The following is a 9,768-nucleotide window of genomic DNA, read 5'->3' on the forward strand; positions in this document are numbered from 1 at the left end:
ACATGGTTTCTTTCTTTCTATCTTTACCTTCCCCTATGCCTCTTTCCTCTATTCCTGCCTTCCCCTGTCACTACAACCTCTCTCTTTTCCCCAAAAAATAGTAGGAACTCCCTTCCCCTCTCGCCCACACATATACACAGAGTCATTCTCCTCCCCCTCTTTCTCTGCCTGCCTTCCACCATTACCACAACCCCTTTCGTCCCTCTCTCACCCCGAGCTGGTAGTCAGTCCCTCACTCGCCTACACATATGCAACCCCTCCATTTCTCCCTATCTCTTCAAGTTAGTGGTGATTCCCTCTCCTTACTCCGCTACACATACACTCATTCTCTCTCTCTCTCTCTCTCTCTCTCTCTCTCTCTCTCTCTCTCTCTCTCTCTCTCCCCGGCACACAAGTAATCCAGTGTTCAGCATGGAGATTCAATAAGAGGGTGCGATGTGGTTGCTCCAGACGCCAGAGAACGACTTTCCAAACAGAAACACAAGTGGAGCTGAGATCTTACGAGGCGAAGGAGGAAGAAGAACAGGAGCAAGAAGAGTAGAAGGAAGGAGAAGAGGAGGAGGAGGAGGAGGAAGAGGACAAGATATGAGAGCGGAGAAGCGATGGAAGGTAGGTAAACAAGGAGATGGGAAAGATGAGAAGGAAAGATGGTAGTCTGATGAGGGGATAAAAAAGAGAACTGAGAAAGAAGGAATGATAGATAATGATTGTGTTAAAGAAGGTAGAAAGAAACAGGAAAGATGAAGGGAAAATTAAGGAAAATAATTGGTGACGAGAGGAAAGAAGGAACAATTGATGTAAGAGAAGAAGTGTAAGAGAAGAAGCAGATAAACGGAAAGAAAAGAAGAAGAAATATAGGAATAAAGAAAACAGGAAGCATTGTTGATGGTGGCGATGATGATGATAATGGAAGCAACAAACAGGAGGAGGAGGAAGAGAAGGAAGAGGAGGAGGAGGAGTGGGAAACAAGAAAAAGGAGATAGTGGTGATGGTGGTGGAAGAGGAAGAGGAAAAGGAAACGGAGAGAGCGAGACAGAAAAAAAAAGGGAAATGGAGAAGGAGCAAGACGGCGACAAAGATAAGGAAGATGAAGAGGACAAGGACCAAGAGAAGGAAGAGGAACAGGATACGACGGTGACGAAGAAATACAAACTGCCCCTGTCTCGGTATACTCCACAATGGTACTGCAGCAGCTGCCGACCTCACCCCACCCCCACACACCCACAAACACCCTCACACCTGCTGCACCACGGACGATGACAAGTTTCCCTGGCCATGCTAAGTGTACGGTACTGCATGATGATGATTATGATGAAGGTGATGATGATGATTTACTACCACTTCTTTTATTACTACCACTACTTTTACTACTACTGCTACTACTACTACTTCTACTACTACTACTACTACTGATGATGATGATGATGATGATAATGATTATTAACTACCACTTCTACTACTATTGCCACTACTACTACTACTACTACTACTACTACTACTACTACTACTATTGCTGCTGCTGCTACTACTACTATTACTACTACTACTACTATTATGACTACTACTACTACTACTACTACTACTACTACTACTACTAGTGCTACTGATGATGATGATAATGATGATGATGAACTACCATTTCTACTACTACTACTACTACTATTACTACTACTACCACTACTACTACTACTACTACTACTACTACTACTACTACTACTACTACTACTACTACTACTGTTACTACTACTACTACTCACTCCACCATTACTACCGCTCTACAGAAACATTACCACCACCACTACCACTATCACTACTACTACTACTACTACTACTACTACTACTACTATTACAACTAGCAATCATCAATAGTTTTTTCTATATGACCATCACTAAAATAATTACGAGAATAACATCATTTGAATACCACACGCGTACATGCACACAGTGACGGAAGTACCTACGCTGAATATTATCAATGCGAGTATTTTCCCATCAAGGAAGAGAAAAAAAAACTAAAATAATGATAATAAAAATAACCCTCGTCAACTAATAGGATCACGTGTAGAAATTCAGTCCAATTACGGTAGTACGATCACCTCGGGTCTGACAACACCTGCTGGGGATTCAAAAACAAGCATACTACTTGCATGTTTTCCAGAAGATTCCTGGAAACGTTCCAATTATAGGGTGATCATCGTAGCACGTCCCACCTTTGAATTACTTTGTGTGTGTGTGCGTGTGTGTGTGTTTCACTGTTTGATCTGCTGCAGTCTCTGACGAGATAGCCAGACGTTACCCTACGGAACGAGCTCAGAGCTCATTATTTCCGATCTTCGGATAGGCCTGAGACCAGGCACACACCACATACCGGGACAACAAGGTCACAACTCCTCGATTTACATCCCGTACCTACTCACTGTTAGGTGAACAGGGGCTACACATGAAAGGAGACACACCCAAATATCTCCACCCGGCCGGGGAATCGAACCCCGGTCCTCTGGCTTGTGAAGCCAGCGCTCTAACCACTGAGCTACCGGGCGTGTGTGTATGTGTGTGTGTGTGTGTGTGTGTATGTGTGTGTGTATTATTCACCCACACTCGTCTGTCATTCTTGCAACAAAGCCAGCATAACTACGGAAAGGCCTCAGAGCTCATAGTCACCGATCTTTGGGTAAAATTGATGCTTCTCCCACACCACACACCGGGACAGCGAGGCTAGGTCACATAGTCATTACATCTCGCTTTACATCTCGTCTCTACCTGCTGCTGGCAAACAGGAGCTACACGTGAGTGTTGTGACCTGACCTAACCTGACATGACCAGACCAAGCCAGACAAGACAAACAGACCGGAAAACATAGACGGACGGCTAAACACAGAAAATCAACGGACCACAGTTGAAAAATAAATGTATAAAAATCATATAACTTATAACATTAAAGAGAATCGTAATCATTATCCTTTACCCTCAACCCCTCCACATACAGACACAAATATATATAGACAGACAGACAGACGGAGACAACCCCAACAAGTCCCGTCACACTGTCCCTACTGGCCGCAGCGTCCCCTTCCTCCCACGGACCACTCTCGCGGGGCGCATCCATCACCCCCACTCTGAAGCCTGCCAATAGAGTCTCTTTGATCAGTGTCCCCTGCTCGACGACGGACCCCAGCAGCGTGAGTTCGCGGGCGGCTTGGGGCTCCTAGTCGCCTGGAACTCTGAAACCCTGGACCCCTGCCAAGCGCCTCCGGGTACCAACAACCGTTTTCCCCTCGCCCTCAAACTAGCCACTGCGCGCGAGGGTCAAGGCTGCTCTAAGTCATGTTTCTTGAGACGTATAATATGTGCCTGGTTTGGTTTACATGTTGAGTGTCCGTCTCGTCTCTAGTAATTGATAATATTGGTCTGGTTTTACTTTTTTCTACACTGTTATGTAAGAGAGCTTTTCTGTCATGTCTCCTGAGTCAATTGAGTCTTTAGTATAGTAAGTGATTTTAGTGTTATTTGTCTCCTTCACGGTACAAATGTAATGCACTAAGGGCAAGGCTTCTGTGCCATGTTTCCGAGAAAAATTGATTATACATGTTTTACTGCCGTATATAAATTCGTATGTAAATTCTTCACTAGAAATAATAGTCTTGGTATGGCGTGTTTGTGCTGCAACTGTAAGGATCACGCCATCGGTTCGAATTGTCTCTTTAGTCTCCTTCGAACACGCAAGAGAAAAGAGACGCAAACATCTTTCAAACAGTCACACTCAGAATGTTTTCCTCCTAATGGTTCGACGTTCTCCTTTACTGAAATGTTTTGTCTCGATGCTTTTTCACTTTATTCCTCAATTCATCTTTTTATTTCCAAATTCCACTGGAGCTGAGGCAGTGAGGGCAAGACGGGATGGAGAGCTGTCATGACTGAAACTGCTGATGATACTATAGCGACAGTGGCCGTGGTGCTGTCGACCACTTCAAGGGTGTTGGTGGCGGTAGGGTAGCGGCTCGTTCTCTGTCCATGTTCACAAAGGCACGGAAATCGGCTGTGTGGAAGCGTGTGTCTTATCGGTGTCGGTAGCGCTGGTCCTCGCGTCACACGGGCGGCGGGTGTAGCGGAGCATCAAAGGTTTGCTGCTCCGATGAGTTTCGCTTCGCCAGAGTATCACCAGTTTAGTCTTGTTTTTGAATTCCCGTCAGAGGAATCATTATCTCGTTATGACTTATTTTCTTTCGTGTTTGCCTTTGCCTTTGGGAATTTGCTGTGCACTCTGCTCCCCAGTCAATCATCCCAGACATTTCACAGTGGTAGTTTCTTTCCATTTGTTTTCTCTCATTTTCTTTTTTTACTTGATCATTCTTTATTTCATGTACTTATTCCTTCTTTTCTTGTGCTTCCCTTATTTACTGATGTAATGTATGATTGATGGAAATACACAGGTTGATATGTTTTCTACGAGAACTACTAAGTGTAGGTCTAATATTAGGCTTCATTCAGTTTCTCCTTTATGTTCTTTTCTTAAACATTGAATTCTCACATTAATGTATATGAAGATCTGAATTTAGGCCTCCTGTCACTGTGTCTTCTTATGTTGCTACGAGACTCATCAGGAGAAGGAGAATGAGAAGAAGGAGGAGAAACCGGAGGAAAAAAGAGAAACACAAAGAATGAGATAGAGTAGTATAGTAGTAGCAGGTAGCAATAGTATTAGCAGTACCACCACCACCATCACCAGTAGAAGCAGCAGTATCAGTATTAGGCAGAGTAAAGGAGAAGCTGGTAGTGGCGTCCTGAGATGAAGCGCTCCCGTCTATATTGTGGACCGGCATGGCCATCTTTCGCCGTCAAAGAGGAGGGAGCCGGCCTTCCAGGTAACAATGAAGCCTTATGAAGCCTCGCCAATACAGCTATACTGGTAGCGTGAGGAGGTGCAGGAGGAGGAGGAGGAGGAGGAGGAGGAGGAGGAGGAGGAGGAGGAGGAGGAGGAGGAGGAGGAGGAGGAGGAGGAGGAGGAAGAAGAAGAGGAGGAGGGAGATCATAAAGGAGAATAAGACGACAGGAAGAAAACGAAGGTAATAAGGGATACTAAGATGACGAGAAGACGACAATAAGGAGAATGATGATGATGATGATTATGATGATTGTGATGACGATGAGGGGAAATACGTATGCCGGTTTTAATAATGGATAACCTACCAAACTAATGTAATAAAACAATAACATATTAAGGAAGACAACACCAAAGAAAAAACTTCCATTCTCATCTTTGTCTTCTCTGTAAATCATTCCACCGGGAAATAAGGAGGGAGTTAAAAGGGAACATATCTCAGAAGGCTGACACGGAAATTTTAGCAGCAAACTTGAGTAACGGGACAAAACGAGACTGTTGTTGTGTTTCATGATGGTGTCTCTTTTTAGGGCATAGAATGATAAAGGATAAATCATTACTGAGAAGGTGATGCCATTGTGTTTGTCAGACTGAAGGATATTTAAAGGATAAACACCAGCAGCAAAATTAAATAAGGAGAATTATGAATGAAGTCAAAAGTAACGATTAAATGACATGGAGGAAACTAATAAGGGAACTCCTTTGAAAATATATCGATAGACTTTTTTTAACATTATAATAATCATCTACCAATTTTAATACATGTAGTTCTACATCCTAGAGAGCACGAATTAATGCTTCTTCTGAGCAGCCATGCAAATAATTACTTACTGTTGTTTGAATGTAAGTAAATAACAATCAAGACAATTAAAGGATAGATTAGTGATAATAAAAGAATCTGTGTCTCAAGCATAATAGGTTAATAATATTACTCAAAGCAGGTGTGGGAAAGTTTTCTTCGCTCATGATAAGAAAATGAATTATAATAGTAATAATAATAATAATAATAATAATAATAATAATAATAATAATAATAATAATAATAATAATAATAATAATAATGAAAATAGTAATAATAACAACAACAATAACAACAACAATGTACGTATAATGATGGTAAAATAAGAATAAAGAAAAACTGCAAATATTCAGAAAAGTTATAAAAGGGACAGGTTTTTCCCCCCTCACTAATAAAAACAGTCCTCTCTGGCAACACGTGGGGTTCCAATATCGATTCCCAAACTGATGGGCCTCAAAAATATTCAGTATACTAATACCCTCATGTATATGCGGCCCCTGAATGTGATGCAGAGTACATGAGTGTGACGATATTAAGAAAACAGTCACACGGGTTGGCCAAACTAAAATGGGAGCGGACTTAACGGCGGGATCCAACCTGTGATTCCAAATCCATTCCGATCTCTGCCTTGTGCGTATGAATATTCATCACTGTTTGCTACGCCAGACACTCAGACAGAAAAATCACAAAGAGGAGTGCCGCGGGCTTAGTAAATATGAGGGGAAACACTAGTCTCCCCTCTGTGTGTGTGTGTGTGTGTGTGTGTGTGTGTGTGTGTGTGTGTGTGTGAGTGTGTGAGTGTGTGTGTGTGTGTGTGTGTGTGTGTGTGTGTGTGTGTGTGTGTTTCACTGTTTGATCTGCTGCAGTCTCTGACGAGACAGCCAGACGTTACCCTACGGAACGAGCTCAGAGCTCATTATTTCCGATCTTCGGATAGGCCTGAGACCAGGCACACACCACACACCGGGACAACAAGGTCACAACTTCTCGATTTACATCCCGTACCTACTCACTGCTAGGTGAACAGGGGCTACACGTGAAAGGAGACACACCCAAATATCTCCACCCGGCCAGGGGAATCGAACCCCGGTCCTCTGGCTTGTGAAGCCAGCGCTCTAACCACTGAGCTACCGGGTGTGTGTGTGTGTGTGTGTGTGTGTCTGATATTTCGCTTGACTCGCTATCTGTCTGTTTATATTTAGATGCAAATAAAAAAAATATGACAAACAAGCAGGAAAAAAGACTGGTAGATGTACGAATAGCTAAATAGACTAATGCAAGCCTAAACACTTTAATTCTTCTTACATACCCAAAGTACACAAAGGAAAAAAAAAAAGGAGACTAAACTTGAAATATGATATACGTTATTTGTGGTCTCCAATAGTAGATAAATAAATAAATGTGATTGCCGTGTCGACTGCTTAAGTTTTCATATCCTCTAACTCGTTATTCTTAACTTTTTATCTCTTAACGTCTATCCCTAATAACTTTCTATGCCTCAAACTGCCTTTGCTCACCAGTTTCCTAGTCTTCTGTTTATCATCACATACGAAGTAGCAGTAGTACTTCATTGACACAAATAGCAACATGAGAAGAATTATAGTCTCATTTTCGTCTGACCGGGAAAAAAATAATGTCATGTAGAAGAATGCATAAGAAAAATTTTAAATAAAAACTCCACAAAAATACAGATCTCAATAAAAATGAAAACCCAAGAATATACAATGCTATAAGTAAAACATAAAACAAACGAAAAACCATATAACACACACACACACACACACACACACACACACACACACACACACACACACACACACACACACAGCCCGGTAGCTCAGTGGTTAGAGCGCTGGCTTCACAAGCCAGAGGACCGGGGTTCGATTCCCCGGCCGGGTGGAGATATTTGGGTGTGTCTCCTTTCACGTGTAGCCCCTGTTCACCTAGCAGTGAGTAGGTACGGGATGTAAATCGAGGAGTTATGACCTTGTTGTCCCGGTGCGTGGTGTGTGCCTGGTCTCAGGCCTATCCGAAGATCGGAAATAATGAGCTCTGAGCTCGTTCCGTAGGGTAACGTCTGGCTGTCTCGTCAGAGACTGCAGCAGATCAAACAGTGAATTACACACACACACACACACACACATACGACAGCGCAGCGTGGATACAGCTGGTCGGCAGAAGGCTACAGCACCGCCGACTTCATAATACAACCGGGAAAGACGATTCCGCGCCGAGCAAATCTGATTACCGGGCAGGCTACCGACGGATAAACAGGAAAAGGAGAGTTTAAAGCGCCGGAGAAAAAAGAAAGAAAAAACCCTTAGCGGCTAAAATTTACTCCCAAGATTTTTATCCACTGATCGTCTGTATATCTGTCGGTCTGGATGTCTTCCTTTCCCTCTCCCTCTGTCTCTCCCTCCCTCTCTCTCTCTCTCTCTCTTGCATATCCACGTACGTATATCCAGAGGCGCTCATGGAACCGCGGCTAACTGTGTGAAGCGGCACAGAACAAAGAGCAGAAAAGTGACACGCGTCTGCCTGGAGAGCGGTGTCACTGGGAGGGCTCGGGGAGTGAAGAGCGTAGGGCCAGCCGGGTCAGACAGAGGATAGCGGAGCCTGGTCAGGGTGTGGCGGGGCAAGGCAGGGCGAGGTAGGGCGAGGCTGGGGAAGTCGGGAGGGGCTAGCAGTAGGTACAGGGCTGGAGTTGGCAACACTCGCCCTAACAAGGTTACCCTCACCCCTTGGAAACACTCGAGGGAATGTGGCAATAAAGAGGAATTGAAAAAACACCAGAAAATGGAAAACTGAAGATAATTGGATCTGGTGAAGTGGCTGCGGCGGGGTCAGGCTCGCCAACCCGCAGGGAACAGCACTCCCCCCAACACTATCCCCTCACACTCTCGTTCTCCTCCTCACTTCTTCCCCACCACGGCAACCACGTCATCCGATCCCCCTCTTCCGACCCCCACACCGATGCCAGGCAGGAACACAGTAAGCAGTGGGGGAGAAATAAAAAAGGTCAAACAGAGACAACATTTGTAACACTCACTGGAGACAACTGAGGTACTGGTGTTTATTCTCCATGCTGCCACTGTTGCTGTTGACGTTGCTGTGGTGGTGGTGGTGGTGTTGGTTCTCCAGATTAATGTTATTTCATTTCTGCAAGTAGCGAGTAAAATAGAAATAACAACACTAAAAGTTGCTCATGGAATATTGTGTTCGTGTTGGTGGTAGAAATACGAGGAATGCTGTTATTACTATTATTATTACTATTACTATTATTATTATTATTATTATTATTATTATTATTATTATTATTATTATTATTATTATTATTATTGCTGTTACTACACGTATTATCACAATTAGTATTATTATCATCACCATACATATCATCAGTGTCTTGGTTGCACTTACAGAACAGAAGATGAAAAACATACACGAGTATCGAGAATAAGAAAGACCATTACCATAACTACTCTTTATACAAAACCAATATATATTAAAAAAAAAAATGCTGGATAGCAAAGTCACAGGGTCTATTTGAAGAGAATTTCCCATTCAAGCTACTCCGTTACGTGTCTTATTTACAGATATAAAGTTTAGAACCTACATATTCAGCTTTAATCGATCACTAATACACAGGGAAACTGACTTGAAGGACGCATGAAAACGACCACAAGAGACCCTCCTCGGGGAACTGAACCCTTAACAGGACACTCGCGGTAAGAATGCAAGTCGGACACGTTACCAATCAGGAAAGATGATCGCCGAATCCGCAGTGATTTTTCTTCCCGATTCTTCACTATCCCAGGTCTCAGAGAAAAGGTCAAGTATCATTCTGCATTTACTAAGGTTGGGTCTAGTGACTTTTTTTCAGTTTAGGTTTTCTAATATGGTGATAATCTACAGTTCTCTTGTTTTGTAAGATGATTGTCAGCAGATCATGGAGTTAAAAATGCAGAAGAAATATCAGATATAGTGGAAATGAATGATGAATGTTACTCTATTTGTGACCAATAATGCCTTGTTTTCTCTCCCATCATGACCATTTTTAAAGGTTGCAGGGACAATTAACCCAGTTCTCAAG

Source organism: Portunus trituberculatus, chromosome 47 (assembly GCF_017591435.1).
Source record: "Portunus trituberculatus isolate SZX2019 chromosome 47, ASM1759143v1, whole genome shotgun sequence".
NCBI classification, from domain to species: Eukaryota; Metazoa; Arthropoda; class Malacostraca; order Decapoda; family Portunidae; genus Portunus; species Portunus trituberculatus.